Source organism: Sus scrofa, chromosome 15 (assembly GCF_000003025.6).
Source record: "Sus scrofa isolate TJ Tabasco breed Duroc chromosome 15, Sscrofa11.1, whole genome shotgun sequence".
Lineage (NCBI taxonomy): Eukaryota > Metazoa > Chordata > Mammalia > Artiodactyla > Suidae > Sus > Sus scrofa.
Genome location: NC_010457.5, coordinates 43,534,365 through 43,554,132, shown reverse-complemented (window position 1 = coordinate 43,554,132; position 19,768 = coordinate 43,534,365). Strand labels below are relative to the sequence as shown.

At 35.5% G+C, this 19,768-nt stretch overlaps 1 protein-coding gene across 14 annotated transcripts in view; it reads right to left on the bottom strand.

The window, feature by feature from the left end:
* The window catches only part of TENM3 (teneurin transmembrane protein 3), a 2,583,558-nt gene that overhangs the window by 847,615 nt on the left and 1,716,175 nt on the right, over positions 1 to 19,768 (bottom strand). For 13 of the 14 annotated variants that reach the window (XM_021076354.1, XM_021076353.1, XM_021076364.1 and 10 more), the window contains one exon: positions 13,682 to 13,758. The exons of the other annotated variant lie outside the window; for it this stretch is intronic. The gene's annotated coding sequence lies outside the window, so the exon portion shown is untranslated. The remainder of the gene's footprint in view (positions 1 to 13,681; positions 13,759 to 19,768) is intronic. 14 annotated transcript variants of the gene reach the window in all.

Sequence of the window (19,768 nt, the reverse complement as noted above, 5' to 3'; positions counted from 1 at the left end):
TAAGTTCCCCCTTTCCTTAACTTTCCCCTGCTAATTACTCCCCATTAAGTTTTCTTTGTCTTATTGGTGTCCACTTCAGAAAACTAGTGGGAAGAAACATAATCCACTTAATCATTACACCTGTCTCTATATGAATGATTTTTGAAATTCCATTTCCCAACCAATATCCTAAAGTTGTGCTACCCTTTTAAATGGGTGGTTACCAAATAAATGCTTCTGGGAATGTGGAGCAGAAGTCAAGCCAAATTATCCACAAACAGGAAGAGCAGGGATGAAGACTTCCACATTTGCAATTTCCCCTAAAATTTTTGCTTCTAGTCCAAGGACATTTTATCATTATACTAGCTCAAAGAGTTATTCTCATTCCAATCCAAATTAACTTGGGTGAAACAACAGAATGAGAAGATGAAATAAAAAAAACATGACTAAAATTTCAAGGACTTCTGAGTTGATCTGATCCTAGGCTTTATTAGACCCATATGAGCTGGTGCTAAAAGTTGGCCATAGTAGGTGACATAATCAATGCTTTGTAAATTTTACTGATTTTGTCCAAAAATATAGGGCTTGTCATTCACCATGCAAACTAGACCTCCTTTCTGAGTTTATATGAATCTTTACTAAAGCAAAAGTATATTTCTTCCCTAACCCGCTTTCAAAGTTTAGAAAATAGAACTCACTAAATAAAATTTTACTTAGCATCTACTAAGTACCAGGCACTGTTGTAGTTGCTGATAATTTCTGTGATATTCAATGACCTGTATCACTACTTTTCCTTCTTCTATTTCACTAAAAATTGAATACAGTAAGTGGTCACTGTTTATTTTTAAATAATCTTTTATGCCAGTGAAAATGATAAATTGTTACTGATGAAATTATGATCATATTTTAATTCTCCAATGTCTTTTGTTGTTTTCATCTACGTTTTCAGTAACAATTCTTAATATTTGCATAATACTCAAAAGTTTTAATAATTTCAGTCAGTTAATCTACCAACTATTTCTAAGAATCCAGGAACTTTATATCAATTTTATATGTAAATAAGTTCAGATTCATCAATGTGGATTATCCTTGGATATCAAACTTGCTAACTTTCTTAGTTAAAAAGGAGAGAAGGAGGAAAGGAAGGTGCCTTTGGCTGGTATAGGTCAGGAATCAACAGGAGGCAGCGTTTAACAACGTTTCAATTATGAAGTGAATGAATAATATTATGAAGTCTCATGAAAATTATAATAAATTATTTCAGAGAAGAGGAAGGGCAATGCAAATGAAAATCCCATAATATTTATCCCATCCCCATTGACTATGCAAGAGTTGAATTTGAAAAATTAACTTAGACACACTAAAAAGCAGTTCACCTATTTTATTTTAAAAATCCAACCTGAATATTTAAAAAAAAAAAAACACATTTTTTCCCCTTAACTTCAGTATGTGCGTGAAGGCACATTTGCAGGTGACGATATTTGACAGATCACTTTGGAATGTGCAATCAATGAAACATCACAAGTGTGTCTACTAATTTTATAAGACGGATTAAAACTAAAAGGCCTCTGCTAAATATCGCAGGAATAATATCTGGAGTTTCTACACAGTGATCTCTGATGCCAAATGAATGAGATGAGCAAAGGATCTTTTAAAGAAAAGTGAAATGTATCTTGTTAACTATTGTTATCAGTGTCCTGAAATATAAAATAATGTCTTCACAAATGTAAATGGCATTGCAGCTATTAAATACATTCCCATGAGAATAGATTATGAACTGTTTCAGTAATTTGGCCCCTTGCTTTTTTCAAGTTGGCAGCAAATTCTCGTCACTGCTGTTCTGTCTTCGTTGATTCTACCTAATTTTTAGGAAACTGACATATTGCTGGAGAAATGGGGAATTTACATTCTTCAAAACCAGTGAAGAGGGTCATTGAAAATATTTTTAATATAGTTGGAGGTAATCTTTCACTGAACATTCCTCAGAGAATTCCCCACCCCCCTTTTTTTTGCCTGTGAAGTGCCAAGACAGAGGTTCATTGTACAAATGATACTGAATATCGTTTTTTGAATTTAGGTCACGGGATAGTGTTGATTTTTGTAGCCCAGCCCACATTTTTCTGCGCGGTTAGTAGTGAAAGAGTAAGTCTTGCTCTTGAAACGTAGAGAGATGTTTAATGCGATAACATGCATCGAATCAAGAAGCAGGATTCTATGAAAACACCTATTATGTTTTCATCTAAGATTGAGGAGTGGATTCTTAACAGTGAAAGGGAGTAGACCTTCCACCATGGTGATGGGAAATGCAGCCCACAGACACAGAGGCAGCACTGGTGGGGATTTAGAAGACAGACCCCCAGAAAAAGCAGAGATGGGAGTTCCTTTTGTGGCTCAGTGGTAAGGAACCTGACTAGTACCCATGAGTACACGGTTCAATCCTTGGCCTGCTCAGTGGGTTAAGAATCCAGCATTGCCGTGAGCTGTGCTGTAGGTCACAGATGTGGCTTGGATCCTGTGTTGCTGTTGATGTGGTGTAGGCTGGCAGCTGCAGCTCCAATTTAACCCCTAGCCTGGGAAGTTCCATATGCCTTGTGTGTGGACCTTAAAAAAAAAAAAAGAGAAAAGAAAAGAAAAAAAAGAAAAGAAAAAGCAGAGGTACATAGATAGAGGCATTCCCTGGTTAGGAAAGAAGTAAGGAAATGAACATGTGATACAGTATTAGAAGAAAAAGGCTTCCTTGGGACTAACATTGAGGTGCACTCTCAGCATTTACAAATGTGGAAATAAAGAAACCTCTACAAATAAGGATCTTAAATAAAAGAGCATCCCAGAGACAATGCCATGCTGCACTGAGAAGATGATCCATAGAATGGATCGATACAGAGATGTAAATTGTGGTTACATCAGACTATCCTTAGAGTTGGGCTAAGTCTCCCCAATTCCTTGCTTTAGTTTTGCTTCTCTCTTCTTCTCCCCATCTCTTCCTGCCCTCTCAACTCCTTTCCTCTTTCTATTTTTCTGTCAACCTAACTACGCAATCTGTTACCAGTGTACATTATCTATCTATCTATCTATCTATCTATCTATCTATCTATCTATCTATCTATCCATCCATCCATCCATCCTTCTATGCATCCATCCATCCATCATCCACTCAACAGAGGTGGATGCATAAGTTAACCCACTCAGTGCAAGATCCACTGTTCTCAACCTAGGTTTATCATTTTCAATGACATTTTTCATGATCTTCATGTAATTGCATAATTGGAATGAGTGGTGTCTAGAATATCAACCTAGTGGGTAATATCCCTTATATAAAGAGGTGATGTCTGCCAGACACATTTTGATTTAGTAATGCAACAATGTGAACGATGGACTTAAACAGTGTTCAGTAGGAATGGCGGAAACTGCTATTTGCTAACTCTAGCATCCAACATCTCCTTTATCTCCAAAGCAATAATCAAAAACAAACAAACAACCCCAACTTTAGTTTAGGCAGTCATGTACTCATCTTGACAACTGCATTTCCTAACCTCTTTGCAGTAGATTTTCTTATTTGACTACATTTGGCCAATGCTGTATAAGCAAAGTGAAGTGTGGTGCTTCCTTAAGACTTCCTTAAAGGAAAGGCTGGCATCTTTCTTTGTCCTTTCCACTTGCTTTAGGTCTGGGAGAGAGATGTGATGACTGAAGCTTCAGCAGCTCTCTAGGACCTGACTGAATACCACAGGGTTGGAATAATGAAGGAGGAAGGAAAACCCTAACAATGTCATGGAGTTGCCATAAGCTAGGACTTTAGTGAGAAAATAAATCCCTTTATGTTTATGTCACAATATTTTGGCAATCTCTTATATGCAGATGAACATAAATACTGAATGATAGAATAGATAAAATATGAAAGACTAAATTGCTAATTAACACAAAGTTTCAGTATTTCTGTTTTTATCAATTAGTATGAAACCAAAGAAAATTATAAGGAAAAAAATCCTCACTTAATTGGTTGATATCATATTTTGCCATCTTTCATATCTAATGTAGATTGCTTAATAAGAATACGTTTCATTTAAATTTGCTACTCTTCAGTGGTATTTTCATCATGAATTACTATTACGCATTACTTTCATTTCTTAACTCAAATCCCACTTCAGCCATGAAGCCTCAGAGGAAGAAACGAACAATTTTTGCTCTTCTAAATCCCCAAAGCACTTAGGTCTACCACTTCTTTGCCATGTTATACTTTTACTTAACTAATGTTATACTTTTACTTGACTTCAAACTCATGGAAGACAAAAATCTTTGTATTTTTATGCAGCTCACAAGCAAGTGATTTATACACAATGGGTTTTGAATTTTTATTGTTACTTATATATCCTATGCAAAATATATCATTCCATGAAATCTTAGAAAGGATAGCATTATTGCTAATAATGCAATTCTTTCTTTTTTCCTTTTACCACTTTCCATCACAGTTCCAATTATTTCTAAAAGGAGAAATATAAAGGTCTGAAGGAGATGACCTTCCTTGTAAATCAAGGAGAATAAAATCTATGAATATCTGAAATCCTAAAACTTTTAAATGCTATTAATAAAGACATCAAAATTCTGTTTAAGACACTTTGCATAGCTAATGTTGTTAACAAAACATGCATTTCAAGCAGAAGTTTTAAGGGTTTTAAATCACAGATTTTTCACAGCATTTCCTTCCGGCAGCTGATGAAAATTGGATAATATACAATCAGAACACTTTTCCTACACATTTTAAATTGATTGAAAAATAGAAACAGATTTAACATTCAAAAAAACACATTTGCAACCGTTATATAAAAATGGTATGATCTGATTTAGGCGATGCTAGGTATAGAAACTTAGAGCTGACAGCATTCTTTGGGATGTTTTAAAACAGAGAAAACGTATTACAGCACCCAAGCTGCTACTCTCTCAAAATAAGTACCTCTGACTAACTGTTGGAATCTTCTATAAAGACTATCATAAAAGAAAACCTTCCACTTAATGAAAGGTGTTCTTCATATTTCATGGAAGGTACAAGTCTGACATTAAATAGGTTATAAATAGTTTTCAATGAAAACATAAAAAACAATAAATTGCTGAACAGGAGATATATGGAAATACAGCATATTTGCATAAGATTTGAAAGTTCAACATTTATTACAGTCTTCAATATGATATACAACTTGGTGATTGAAAAATAACTGGGTAACTATTCAAGATGTCAGTTTGCATAAACTAGGTGTATACTCAAAGAAAATAGATAATGAACAAGAGTATCTGTCTCACATCATGTTTCCTAAGCTACCAAGGCATTGACTACCTGGCCAGAAATAGAGTCCAGAGAAACTGATGCTCTTAAGTAAGAGGAGTCATATTAATGGCCAAAGATACACATTTACTTTCAAATACTGTTTTCCTGAAGAACTCATGCTTTTCCAAACGTAAGGAAATATAGGACATATTTCTCTGCATAAATGTCTTTTTTTCCTGGAGGGTGTTCTTTGGAAGGCCAAGTCACAAGAGCTAAAATGTAAACGACAGTTTTTCAGAGGAACTGAAAAGAGGGATTCAAAGGCTAAGAACATTTATTAATCCCTCCTCCCAATAATAAATCAATATCTCTGCCCACTATCACACCTGTATCAAGCCAGGGCTCTGGTCACAGAATCCATGGAGTTAATCCAACCAACCATAGTGAGCGACAGCAATTTGCTGTCTCTTGACATTAAAAAATCTTCTAAAATAAGAGCAATGTGTGAGTAAATAGCATACGTTTTTGCTAGGTAAGAAATAGCTCAATAAAAGTATATTTTGTGTTATGCAGCTTACTTTTTAAACCACATTTTGACCACATATGAAACATTTCTAAGCACTAGCAAAAGGAGAGGTTGTCTGTATGCAAACTTACATACTGGTAATGAAAACATTATTTCTAAAAGAAATAATATTAAATGTGGAAAAGGTAAAATGAATACTAAAAATGGGGAGTTCCTGTCATGGCTCAGTGGAAATGAATCTGACTAGTATCCATGAGGACTCAGGTTCAATCCCTGGCCTCACTCAGTGGGTTAAGGATCAGGCATTGCCATGAGCTGTGGTGTAGATTGCAGATGTAATTTGGATTTGGCGTGGCTGTGGCTGTGGTATAGGCTGGTGGCTGCAGCTCTGATTTGACCCCTAGCCTGGGAACATCCATATGCCAGGAGCGTGGCTCTAAAAGGCAAAGGAGAAAAAAAAATTACTAAAAATGACTGCATAATGAAGATAATGTTGGATTACATAGGATTCTCCCAGTAAAAATCTTTATTATTAATATTTATAAATATGGTAGCCAGGCACTTATTGCCAAAACCACAGCATTTTTGAGAATGATATGATGTGCTATGAGTAATAGGCATTAACTGGCATGATGCAAGAAAAACCAGAAGCTGTGTTTAGTTTATAAGAGACTGGGGGAGGAGTCCCCATTGTGGTTCAGTGGTAATGAACCCAACTAGTATCCATAAGAATGCAGGTTTGATCCCTGGCCCCGCTCAGTGGGTTAAGGATCCAGTATTGCCATAAGTTGTGGCATAGGTCACAGATGCAGCTTGGCTCTAGTGTTTCTGTGGTTGTGATTATGTCAGCAGCTTCAGCTTCAATATGACCCCTAGCCTGGGAACTTCCATATGCCGCTAGTGCAGCCTAAAATAAATAAATAAATAAATAAATAAATAAGGAGACTGGAGGATATTTTATTTGGCTATATTGGAATATGATGGCATGCCCTTTAACTCTACCAAAATGTACACAGAAATTCATTGCCATGATTTCGTCTCTCATTAAACATTACGGCAAATCAGAAAATTTCCCACGCATGGCCAGGATGGAATAACTGGCACTGGATGTTTCACCCACCATAAACAACCATAAAGCTGAAGAGAATACTTGAGACAGTTTGGGGATGGGGTCCCAATAGCAACTAGTTGGCAAAGGCCTGAGGTGTTGCTAAACATGCTACAATGCACAAGAAAACTGCCTACAGCAAAGAGTTGTATGGCTTGAAATATAAAAAGTGCTAAGCTGAAAAATCCTGATATAAAAGAGTAGCCATGTGAATGATGGCTAACTTCACATCGGAAACGTTGGAGGCCAGAAGACAATTAAATGACACTTTCAAAACGATGGGGAAAAGTCTGTCAAGCAAGAATTCTCTCTGTGTCCAGTAAAAAATATCCTTTCAATAGACGAAAATAGAGATTTTTAGATAAAAGAAAGCTGAGAAAATTTGTCACTAGTAAACCTGCACTGCCAGAAATGCTACAAAAATATCTTCAAGCTGAAGGGAGATGATACCAGATGGAAACTTGATCTATGGGAAGGAATGAAGAATGTGGGAAATTGTAAATATATAGGGACTCTATCTATCTATCTATCTATCTATCTATCTATCTATCTATCTATCTATCTATCTATCTAGATATATATTCTTCCATTTCTTACTATTGTGGGTGGAATTGTATCTCCCAAAATTCATCCACTGAAGTCTTAATAACCCCCAGTACCTGTGAATGTGACCTTATTTGGAAATAGGGTCCTTGCAGATGGGTTCATGTTAAGATGAGATCCTTAAGATGGATCCTAATTCAATACACTTGATGTTCTTATAAAAGGGGACATTTGGACACAGAGATACATACATGTGAAGACCGGCCTTAAACCAAAGAACCATAAGAAGTTGGGAGCCAGGCCTAGATCAGACCAAATTAACATACTTATTTGTTTGTTTGTATTTATATTATTATTATTATTTATATTTTTAGAGCCACACCTATGGCATATGGAAGTTCCCAGGCTAGGGGATGAATCGGAGCTACAGGTGGGGCCTTCACCACAGCCACAGCAACACGAGCCACATCTGCAACCTACACCACAGCTCACGGCAACACCAGATCCTTAACCCACTGTTGAGTTCTTAACCTGCTGAGCCGCAAAGAGAACTCCACACGATTAGTTGGGTTTTTTTAAACAACTGACTAAAGCAAAATAATATCATATTGCAGTGTCTTAAGTGTACAGAATTAAAATGTATGATAAAAATATCACAAGAATAGGGGAACAAATGCTATTATATTATTAGAAGGTTTTAAAATACTATGGGAAGCATACTAAGCAAATGGTGGTAAGATTGCATATTTTAACAATTACATTAGGTACAACTAAAGAGCCTGAGTGGAGGAATTAAAGTGTACATTGAAAGAAATTTGATTAACCCCAATATAAAGCAGCAGAGGGGAAACAGAGGCATTGAAACCAAAACCAGAAAGTAGCAAGGTTGCAAACTTAAACTGCAGCATTAATTCTATTAAATGCAATGAGCTAAAATTCTAGTAATAAGGCAGACTAGACAAAATTCAAGAACTAAATATACACTGTTTCAAGAAATTCACTTTCATTATGAGACAGACACACTGAAAGCAAAAGACTAGAAGAGGATAATACTGCGAAAACAATAGATGAAAGTTGGGTGATGTGGCTCTATTAATATCAAACAAAGCAGATATGAAGACAAGGAGTGTTGCTATATTCAAAGAAGGATATTTCACAATGATGAAATAGTTATTTTATTAGGAACTTCTATTAACCCTAACACAGGTATGTGGGTATGCCCCTAACAACAGAGCTTCAAAAATGCCTAAGGTAAACATTGACAGAATTCATAATTAGAGATTTTTAACACCTCTATCTCAGTATTTTATAAAATGAGTAGATAAAAATAGTTAGGATAAAGATTTCAACCACATGATCTACCAAATTGAATAAATTAATAGTTATATGGTACCACATCCAACAATTTCATAGTATGTATTTCTTTCCAAAGCACTTGGAACTTACACCAAAATAGACCTTATGCTGATGCTGAGCTGAAAAATAAAATGTCTCAATAAATTTCAAAACATAAAGATCTCACAAAATATGTCTCTAAAGACAGTGGAATTAAATGAGAAATCCATAAGAATAAGGGACCTAGAAAAATCCACAAGTATTTGGACTAACCCCTCCCCAAACAAAACCTCTAACTACATGTGAAAGAATAAATCATAAGGGAAAATAGAAAATATTTTCAAGTAAATGACAATGAAAATATGAATAAAAATTTGTGAAATTCAGCTAAAGGAGTGATTCAAGGGAAATTTGTAGCATTAAAACTACTTGGAAGAGAAGAAAGTTTTAAAACTAATGATCTATGTTACTGCCTTAAGTACCCTTTGAAAAACTTACGGTTTCCAAAGGAGACAGTTCGGGGGTTGTGGGATGGAAATGCTATAAAATTGGATTGTGATAATCATTGTACAACTATAAATGTAATAAATTCATTGAAAAAAAAAAGTACCTGGAAAAAGAAGATCAAGTTAAAACCAAAGTGGGAAGAAAAGAAAGAGGAAAAATCAAATTAAAAAGACAAAAAAGAAAATTAACAAAATCAAAAGCACTAATAAAAGTAGTGGACCTCAGCTAATCTGATCAAGAAAAAAATTTTGAAAACACAAATTACCAATAAAAGGAGTGACAGACAGAATGGAATCATAGTTCTTAGAGAAATTTAGGGGATAATAAAGAAATATGGTGAGCATTTGTGGGAAAATACTTGACAACTTAGATGAAATAAAAATCTTGAAAAACTCAAACTGCCAAAATTAACATGAGAAAAATAAAAAATGTGAATAACTCTCTATTTCTTAAAGAATTTAGTTTGTAATTAAAAACCTCCCCACCAATAAAACTCCAAGTCAAGATGGATTCCCTCATGAATTCTACCAAAATTTTATAGATAATAAATCTGCACAGTTATTTAAGAAAAGAGAGGAGGAGGAAATACTTAAATACTTTCCAGCTCATTTAGCAAGGCCAGCACTACACTGATAATAAAAACCTGACAAAAACATTTCAAGAAAAAAAAAAAAATCAGAGACTGACATTCCTCCAGAATGCAGACTTAAGTAAGTTTTATTAAGAAAATATTATCAAGTCAAATCCAGGATTACATAAAATAGCAATACATTACAACCAAATGGAGATTTATCCCAGGAATAAAAGATAGGTTTAGCACTTAAAAGATCAATTTAATCTGCCAAATTATCAGAAAAGGAAGAAACACCATATAATCATTTCAATATGTGCAGGAAGAAAAACTTTTGGCAAAATTCAAAACCTATTCATTGTAGCAAAAAATGCTTAGGAATAGACAGAACTTCCTTAGTCTGAAAAGTCATCTATGAAAACCCTAAAATTAACGTGATGCTTAATGATAAAACACTGAACACTTCTGCAATCAGGAACAAGGCAAAAATGTCTGTTCCCACCACTTGTTTTCAACATTGGTCAGGTAGTTTAAGTTTGTGCAATAGGAAAGAGAAAGACATAAAAGGCATGAAGATTGGAAAAGATTCAGTAAAATTCTAAATTCATAGACGAAATGACTGTTTACTTAAAAATCCAAAGGAAGCTACCAAAAAAAAAAAAAAAAAAGCTTTCAGAAGTAAAAAGTACATTTGAATGACTGCACAATTCAAGGTCAACAGATACAAAGCCACTTGTATTTCTACAAACTGGGAGCGAAAAATGACATGGGAAAATTTAAATTCAGTTTATAATAGCATAAAAAATATTTCAGAATAAGTTTAAAAGATGTGTGAAAGCATTATACTGAAAAGAACAAAATATGAAAAAAAAGTCTAAATAAAAGCAGAGAGTTCCCATGTTCATGGATTGGAAGACTCAAAATTGTTAAAATTGTCACTTCTCGTCAAACTGAACCACTCAGTTCAATCTCAATCAAATACCCAAAAAGATATTTTTTGATAGAGATTGACTAGCTAATTCAAAAATATATATGGAAATGTGAAGGATTGGTATAAGGTAATCAAATACTTCCATGAAAGAGAATAAACAGTTCAGAAATAGACATATTTATGATCCACTGATTTTCACTAATGTGTCAAAGCAATTCAAATTGGAAAGAAATTATTTTTTCAATAAATTGTGGTGGAATAATTACATAAAAATGTGAAAAAAATGCATTTCAACCCCTATCTCAAACCACGTCAAGATCATCATAGACTCAAGACCATCAAACCATAAAAGTTCTCAAACTTGTTGTTGGCAAATATTTCTTAGAGAAGTCAGAGAAAGCATGACTCATAAAAGAAAAGTTGACCAGGTAGATTTCATAAAAATAAAAACACCCCGTTTATCAAGAGACATAGTTAAGGGAATTCCCGTCGTGGCGCAGTGGTTAGCGAATCCGACTAGGAACCATGAGGTTTCCAGCAGACTAATAACACTAAATCTTGGTGAAGATCTGGGACAAATGGAGCTCTCATACATTTCTAGTGGGAGTGTAAAATGGGACAAAGACTCTGAAGCAGTGTTGATTTGTTATAAGGTTAAATACATACCTACCCTAGGACCTAGATATTCTGCTCCTTGGTATTATTCCAAGAGAAATGAACACATACGGCCACAAAAGGTTTTTACAAAACTATTGTATCAGCTTTAATCATAATATCCAAAACTTGGAAACAACTGAAATGCCCAATGGGAAAATGATTTAAAAAATAGTGGCATAGAAATTCAACGGAGTACTACTCAACAGTAAGAAAAAAGAAAAAGTATGAATTATGGTTATACTCAAGAACAGCATGTGAATCAAAAACATTACACTGAATGAAAAAAGCTAGAAGCAAAAAAGCATACATTGCATTTAATGAACTACATTTAAATAAAGTTTAACAGTAGGCAAAACTAATCACCATAATAGACATCAGAACAGTGGTTATCTACTGGATGAGGGTGGGGGTGATTAGGAATTGATACTGTCTTTATTAGAGAATAAAACTTGTTTTTCACACTTACTTGTATTAATAACTGAATGGAATATATTTCCAGTAGCTCTTTTGTAATTCCCACCGCTTAAAAAGAGCTGGCATATTGTTGAATTGTATCTTTTAACACCAATTTTCATCTTCCAATTCACTAAATGCTTTAAAATATACATACTCTTGAAGATAAACAGACCCCCACTAAATAGTTTTAAATATAACTCAATAAGAAAATATTACTTTAAGTGTTTTTCTTATGTGCAAAATTCAATAATTAAAGACAAGTGAATACAAGTTCAAGGACAGGTTGAAGTGAGGCAATATACAGAAAACTGCAGGTCTCTAAACCGCAGCACGTCATAAATCTTAGGAACAAAGTCAAGCAGATTTTCTGGGTAACAGATGAACAACCAATCAGAGACAAGATGAAATAAAATATCACCCTATGATTGGCAGATCATTAATTATACTAAATGTAAAGAGTTGATTTTGACAATAGAAATTATGTCTAAGAAAGTCACCAGTAGGCAATAAAATTAAATTAATAAAGCAGGCTGAGAAGTCATAACATTTACTAGTAGTATAAAAGGATTTGGGCAGCGACAATTATTTTGGAAGTTGAGGATTGTTAGAAAGGTGATGTCTTTCTCTCCAGGGTCTCAATCAATAAGATACTATCTGAATCATGAAGAGAGCATTTGATATGTTAGGGCTTAATTGCTATTTCTTTGGAAGATGCCTAAAAATTAACAGAGGTTAGGAGACTCTTCTTAAGGGCTTCTCTAGAATAGAGAGCTGGAAAGGCAGTTATCTGTCTTGAAATAAATAAATGTGATCCCATTTCTCATTTATTATGCTAAATACAATAAAGCCTTTAACAAATGTATTATTAAGCCTTCAGTTGATCTAAGTGTACCTCTATCTATTTCCTTGGTTCCTTTGAGAAACCATGCAAAATCTTCATCCTCTGTTAATTACCAATTTAATCAGTCAATGCTAAAAGAAAATCTTTTGCTCTAATTATAAAAGACAGTTGCTGGAAACATTTGACATGATGAATACCTTTCCTGATCTTGAGCAGGCTATAATTTATTAAGCACCAATATGAGGAAAAAATCCAACTAGAATGCTTAAATCAGCAATGACCCCCAATTAAAACAGGTGATATTTGCTGGGTTTAAGAATAAAAGCAATATGACTCCAATTAGCTGTCAAGTCGTCTGGCGAAACAGCTGTTACATAAATAGAAAATTACTTGGTTTTCTTGCTCAGTTTTTTCAAGTTTGTCTTTATTTTTTAAGCCATTTAAAAAGATAGTCCCTCCATTCATGTACAATTTGAACGTAGGAAATCAGTTTTTAGCGTTAGAGGTCATGGCTTTAATGAACACTGATGCAGGTGAAAGAGGGTGATGGGGAGGGGTGACTAGATGGGACACAAGGGTTGGGGGATTTATTAGGGCGACTGGTGATACTCTGTGTCTTGAGTGCTGATAATATGGATGTGCTCACTCAGGGAAAATTCACCAAGCTGTGCACTTATAACTTGGACGATTTTCTGCACACTATGTTCAATCAAATGTACACAAAAATATTAATTCGCTCCAGAAATATAGGGAATCACCTCAGCACTGTGTCAAAATTGAAAGGTTTTATGCTAATGTCTATGAGAAATAAGCATTTTCTCAAAAACTTTTCTCTAGCAGTTCCCTCTAATCTCCAAGAAAAATACCAGGATATGAAAAAAATATGGAATAGGGCTGGAAACAAAATGGAGGCATAAATATTAGCTTTTTGATGACCATCAGATTTGAAAATGTACATGCTACTTACCAAAAAGCTGTGTTCTCCCTAGTTTTGTGGTAGTTTTGTTAGAGTTGTCAAGTAAAGGTATTGGTTGTGGTACAAGCCTGGAGAAAGAGTACAAATGGAAAAATTGGTCTTACTCTAAGGTATTTAATTTACTCTAACTGTATGTGTTCACTATAATGTATTTATCTAATTACAAAATGATAACCTTCACTTAACCCTTCCTATAACCAGCAATTGCTAAGTATCTTTGCATATACCAGATGTCACAGGAGATAGAGAATGTATAATGCATAATATTTTCCATAAGGAAATCACCCAAATAAAGAAGTAAAATAAACACCCCAAACTGGTGAGTACCACAAAAGATGTACATTCCCCCAAAATGTTATGGGAATCAGGAAGCAGGCTACATCCAACAGGATGACTGCGTGAAGCTTTATGTAAGAGGTAGGACTTCAGGTTAGGTTGTAGGAAGAGTGTGATTTCTTATAGATGGTGGGCAGGAGCTGAAACACAGAGGAATGTGTGGGGAAGGAAATACAGATAAATAGGGCAAATGACCAAGGTACCAACTTCGAATATAGTGGGAAAATTGGAGGAGGTAGCTGAATGAATTTTCACTTCATTGGAGAGCATTCTCAGAGGATTTGGAATTTGGGTGAAACTTGCAGGCTAGAAGTGGAGTCACTTGCAATGTTCCCAGTACTATGCTAGACCCAGGGACTCGGCAGTGAATAAGAAAGTCAGGAGCTCAGCCCTCCTGAAGCTCCCTGTTTACCAGGACAAACCAAGCCAAAGGATTATCATAACGTGTGATGAAGAGCAGACATTGCTTTGGGAATCTGTAGCAGAGGAGCCAATCTGGTTCAAGGGTCAGAGGTAAAAAAGTTTGAGTCTTAGAGCCATGATAATTAAAGCAATGGCATCAGATGACACCGACAAGGGAGGGTGTAGAATATAAAGAGGGAGGGTAAAAGATATGTGTACTCCAATGTTCACTGCAGCACTATATACAATAGCCAAGACATGGAAGCAACCTAAATGTCTACTGACAGAGAGTGGATAAAGGAGATGTGGCATATATACACAATGGAATATTACTTAGCCATAAAAAGGAATGTAATAGTGGCTTTTACAGCAACATGGATGGACTTAGATATTCTCATGCTAAGTGAGGTTAGACAGTGAGACACAAACATCGTATGCTATACTTTATATGTGGAATCTAAAAAGGATACAATGAACTTCTTTGCAGAAGAGATACTAACTCACAGACTTTGAAAACCTTATGGTTTCCAAAGGAGACAGGTTGTGCGGGAGGGCTGGGCTGGGCATTTGGGATGGAAATGCTGTAAAACTGGGTTGTTATGATCATTGTACAACTATAAATATAATAAAATTCATTGAGTTAAAAAAGAAAAGAGAGAGGGATAGGGTCAGACTCACGCTTAGAAGGAAAGGAAGAAGCAAGCAGGAAGTGGTCAGAGAGGAGGAAGGAGGCTCAAAAGAGTTTGGGGAAAGACAAGTAAGAGAAGTTTTATGGAAGAGGCTGTGCTCAAGAGTGAAAAGCTTTGAAGTTCAATCAGGAGTAATAGAAAAGTGGTTACTTGTTTGTTGACTTGGTTAGGTGCAAAGGTGATGACAGAATTCACGGGGTGATGGGGCTGAGCTGATATTCTGCCATTACATGTGAATATCAGCACCAATGTTTACATCCAGCTTCTGTATTTGTGCCTGTGCACATACCAGGTGTTAAATATTTTGCAAATCACCCTGTATGAGGGAGGTGATTTGAAGCTCAATTTTGTTGACTCTGAGGAACATGTTTCTCTATCAGATCATGCTGCTTCTTCAAAATAAGAATTCTTAGCTGTAGCTGTGCATGTAACTTTTCATAACCTATAGAGTACCACTCTGTTACCTCTGTCTGTCTCCTTTCTTACTGAGATTCCATTATTATGCCCAAAGGGTATCATTTATTTTGTTCTTTATAATTAATGGCCAGCCTCATCAGAAATAGTGTTGGCCAACCATGTCTGAAGGAGATTTTACTGTTTATAGTTGCTATAACCTCTGGATATACCAATACATACATTTTAATATTAATGGTGATTTCCATTAAAAATTCAACTTATTTTTATTAATCAAATGCCATAATAAAGTATTATTAGTTGAGGCCTGCCAATATCCAGATAAACACAATAGCTTTTGATTGTAATTGCTTAGCCTTGATATAGTGATAACAGCTATCCTTCATTGCTTATAATTATGTATTTTAGAGAATATAGTAATTTTTTACTTAAGTATTCATAGCACTTAATGTCACTGGTGAATTAGGTTCTTTTTCCTGAGAAGCAGCCTCTCTATCTGAGGGGTCTTGAATATCTGACAATTATTCAGGACTCTCCTGGGCATCATAGATTAGAACAAGTCATTTAAAAAAAATCCTTCCTAAAGTTATGTACTGTAAATACATAGTTTCAGTGACTTCTCATTCTTTCAAACTTATAGGATTTTTCAATGTGTCATTCTATGCCGACATAACAACCCAAGGCACCTCTATATAAGGTCAATAACTTGAGAGCAGAGAAGTTGGTTTCATTGTTCAGTCCATCCTAATTATGAGTTAGAGAACACGCAGCTGGTCACCATATAGTTCATCATGAGTATGTTAGAAACTTCTAGATTGATGGTGACTTGGGTGATTTAGCTATAGTTTACACTTAACAGTCTTGATTTCTTGAAAATTGCAGAAGGGAGTGATAGCATGTTAATTTATGGAGAGTAATTACTTAAGGGTGCTACTGAGTTTAGCCATGCAATCAAGATTATGGTTTCCAAATATCAAATGAATTAAAATAATCATTTACTATTAACTTCACTCTTGCAAAAACTATTTTCAGCTTTCAGTAATTTGATACTTCCTGCAAATATTTAGAAAATAACAAAAATCTAGGGATGTAAAGAAAATGGATATAGTATATCACAGAGCAATTCATATTCTGCTCAGGTTTATAAACAGTGGTAACTGGTCATTTGAAATGGCCTTACACTGCTGAATGTCTATGTGTATAGACACATATTTCTCTACATTTTGAGGTTTCTCTAATCAAGTCTCCTTAAATATATATTTGGGAGGATTCTGATAAAAATCATAATACATATGGAATAAGAGTGAAGTGTCCAGTAAAGCTCAACAGACCTAGGGACATGGACATGTACTGTGTCTGAAGATCAGAGGGAAAAGGGGTACAATGGAAACAGAGTGGAAAAGAGGGTTATTTCTGTCACTGCTAAAAAGCTTAGAGAGTCACTGATTAAGGTCACTGCCAATTTTATCAATGAGCAAAGTGCTTTAGCAAGGCTCCAACCCCTCATTTTTATCATCGTCTGTGTGGACATGTGGATAACAGTACTGTCAGGGTGTCCACGATCAAATACAATGAGCATTTAGGGTCAGCTGGACTAGAATTTTTATCAGGAAACCTAGTGTCTAAAACCCATGCCAAAAAGTGCATTTTCTGTCTTCCTGCCGGCTTGTCTCCTTTAGAACCACCACCATCAATGAGAATCACAAACAAGAGGAAAGAAAAGGAGGAAAGAAAAAATAACCAGCAATCACGTCCCCATTGGTCCTTGGAATCCCTGAAAAAAACATCTAAATGGTCCAGGACAAACCTTTCCTTGAAAGATTAATAAACAGAATAACAATTAACGACTGACAACAGCTAGTAAGATCTAAAACCCTTGCTCCAAGAGATCTCCAAACAGCAGATTGTTAGTCAACAATCAACACATGCTCTCTTATTGCTCAGGTGAAGTTGATGAAATCATTTTCTTATGTTTAAGCACCACAAAAGGCTGAAAATGCATATAAAAACCCTGGTAGTGGTTGAATAGTGTAATTGGAAATTAAAATGGGACAAAAATAGTGATTTCACATTAGAAGACACTTTAAATGACTTTGCAGAGATGGTTTAACATGTTCAGACAAGTGGATGCCATAGGAGCCCTGAGTCATATAATGACTGGCTGCAGAACACACGGGGGAAACAATCGATGGAAGAGGTAGCCCACCATGAGACATTACTAATTCAAAGTCCTGGGAAAAGGGGAAGTCCTCTGGAAAACAATGACTTCAATGGGTAGGAGCCACTTAATCACAGAAAGTCTTCCAGTTAGGGGATTTCTGAACACTGAGCCTCCCCATTGGAATATTAGGGCTCTCTGATCTCAATCTTCAAACCAGAAGAGCAGCTTACCCATCACCTCAAGTCCCACCTGATATGTCCTCATCCTACCCAACTCCCTCTCCCCCAATTTTATTTAACTCTGATCCATACCTCAGCTGATTTAACCACTGACTACATTGCTGCTAAGTAGTTCCCTGCTCTGGTGACTTAATGAGGGCCTGACTATAAGATGTTTTTTGCGGGGTCAGTCAGGGCTTACTGAGATACAATCGTCTTTCCCTCCTCCCTCCCTCTTTCTTCCCTCCCTACTTTCCTTCCTCCCTTCGAGCCTGGAGTTTTCAACTTTAGAGTTATTAGCACCCAAAAGAACAAGGGTGAAAATGTAATTTCTATCTGGAAACAGCCTCAGAACCTATCAGCTCATTATCAGTGAGCTTTGCTGGTGCCCTACAGCTCAAAGCATGTCCTATGGACTTCTGTGGAACTTCAAAGTTTAGCCCGATGGACAGAAAACTCATCTTTGACTCTTACAGTTGAATAATATGCAATTTCTAGAGGTTAATGGATACTCACTAGTATTTGCTGAGTTGCTAGAAGGTACTATTCATAAACTAATATTAGCATGTTACCAGAATTAACTGAGAACTCTAAATCTGTATTTCACAAAGACATCTGACTGCCACTCAATGCTGGGGAGTCTTGCAATGCTCCTGCTATTCACGTTCACGTGGAAATTGAAAAAACTCCTTAAATATGGGGAAAGGCACATGGTTATTACTGCTGTTTTGAATTGGTCTTGGTTGCAGAAAATGTGTATGCATTAATGTGTTTGTAACATTAGTATTAGATTTTATAATTGTTCGCCATTTTGTTTGTTGTGTAATTGCTGTGTTGGTTGTATACGGGTTGTTATTTTATTCCTCCCCAAGCATTTATTTTTATCATGGGGTCTTTTTTCTTCTGGAAAGTAGAAATAGACTGAGAGAGAAAATTCTTTAAGTGAACCACAATCAAAATGTTTGAGCACCGCTGCCATTAAAGAATGGAAGTCAGGAAAGAAAAAGCAGCTTCATGAGCAATGATCTAAAGTGAGTTCTCATCCATGGCCAGGTACTCATAGATGCCTGGATCCAGGAGAAAGGTTTGGGGGTGCTGTGTACCCAAGGAACGATGTCAAGCACAGGGAGTCACTTGACAGTCTCGCCCGGGGTCAGCCTTGTTTGTAAATCACAGGGAATCCAAATTTGTTTCAATTTCGCCTCTTTATCCAAGTATCATGAGAACCATTCACTTTTTTGCCGATAATTTGTTTTTGCCTAACATTACTAGAAATTCATTTTCTACTCGGAATGTAAATTACATTTCCTATTTGTCCTCAAACCACTGCAGTGTTTCTTTATGCCTTTTATGCATGATATTTACTGTGTCTTTGACATTTTTATTTAGTAGTCAGTATTAATAAATCTTTGTGAAAGCAACAGAGTCATTGTGATTTTGTTAAAAATGCATTGCTTAGAGTTCCTTGAAGAAGTATGAATGTTCAGCTAAAAAGAATCGAACGAAGGAACAAATACTGTCATAGAAGGGCTCTAATTCATCTTTGCATTGGTGAAATTAATATATTTAGCAGAACTGTTAATTTTTTTCTGACCTCCATTCTTTTCAGGTTCTTAAAGTATGAAACTAGCATTAAAGTAGTATCTTTTTGAAAGTCATCTAGGCGAGAATGTATACAAATCAGCCAATAAATACAGCTATATAGTATTTTATAAAAATTTTGGAAACTTACTAACATTTTTCATATTTTGGAAACATATTATTCACATGAACATTCTTCTTAATGCCTGAGTTAGATTTCTTTTGTTTGTACCTGTACTTATCCCCACTGATAACTTCACTGGGAACTGAGACAGTC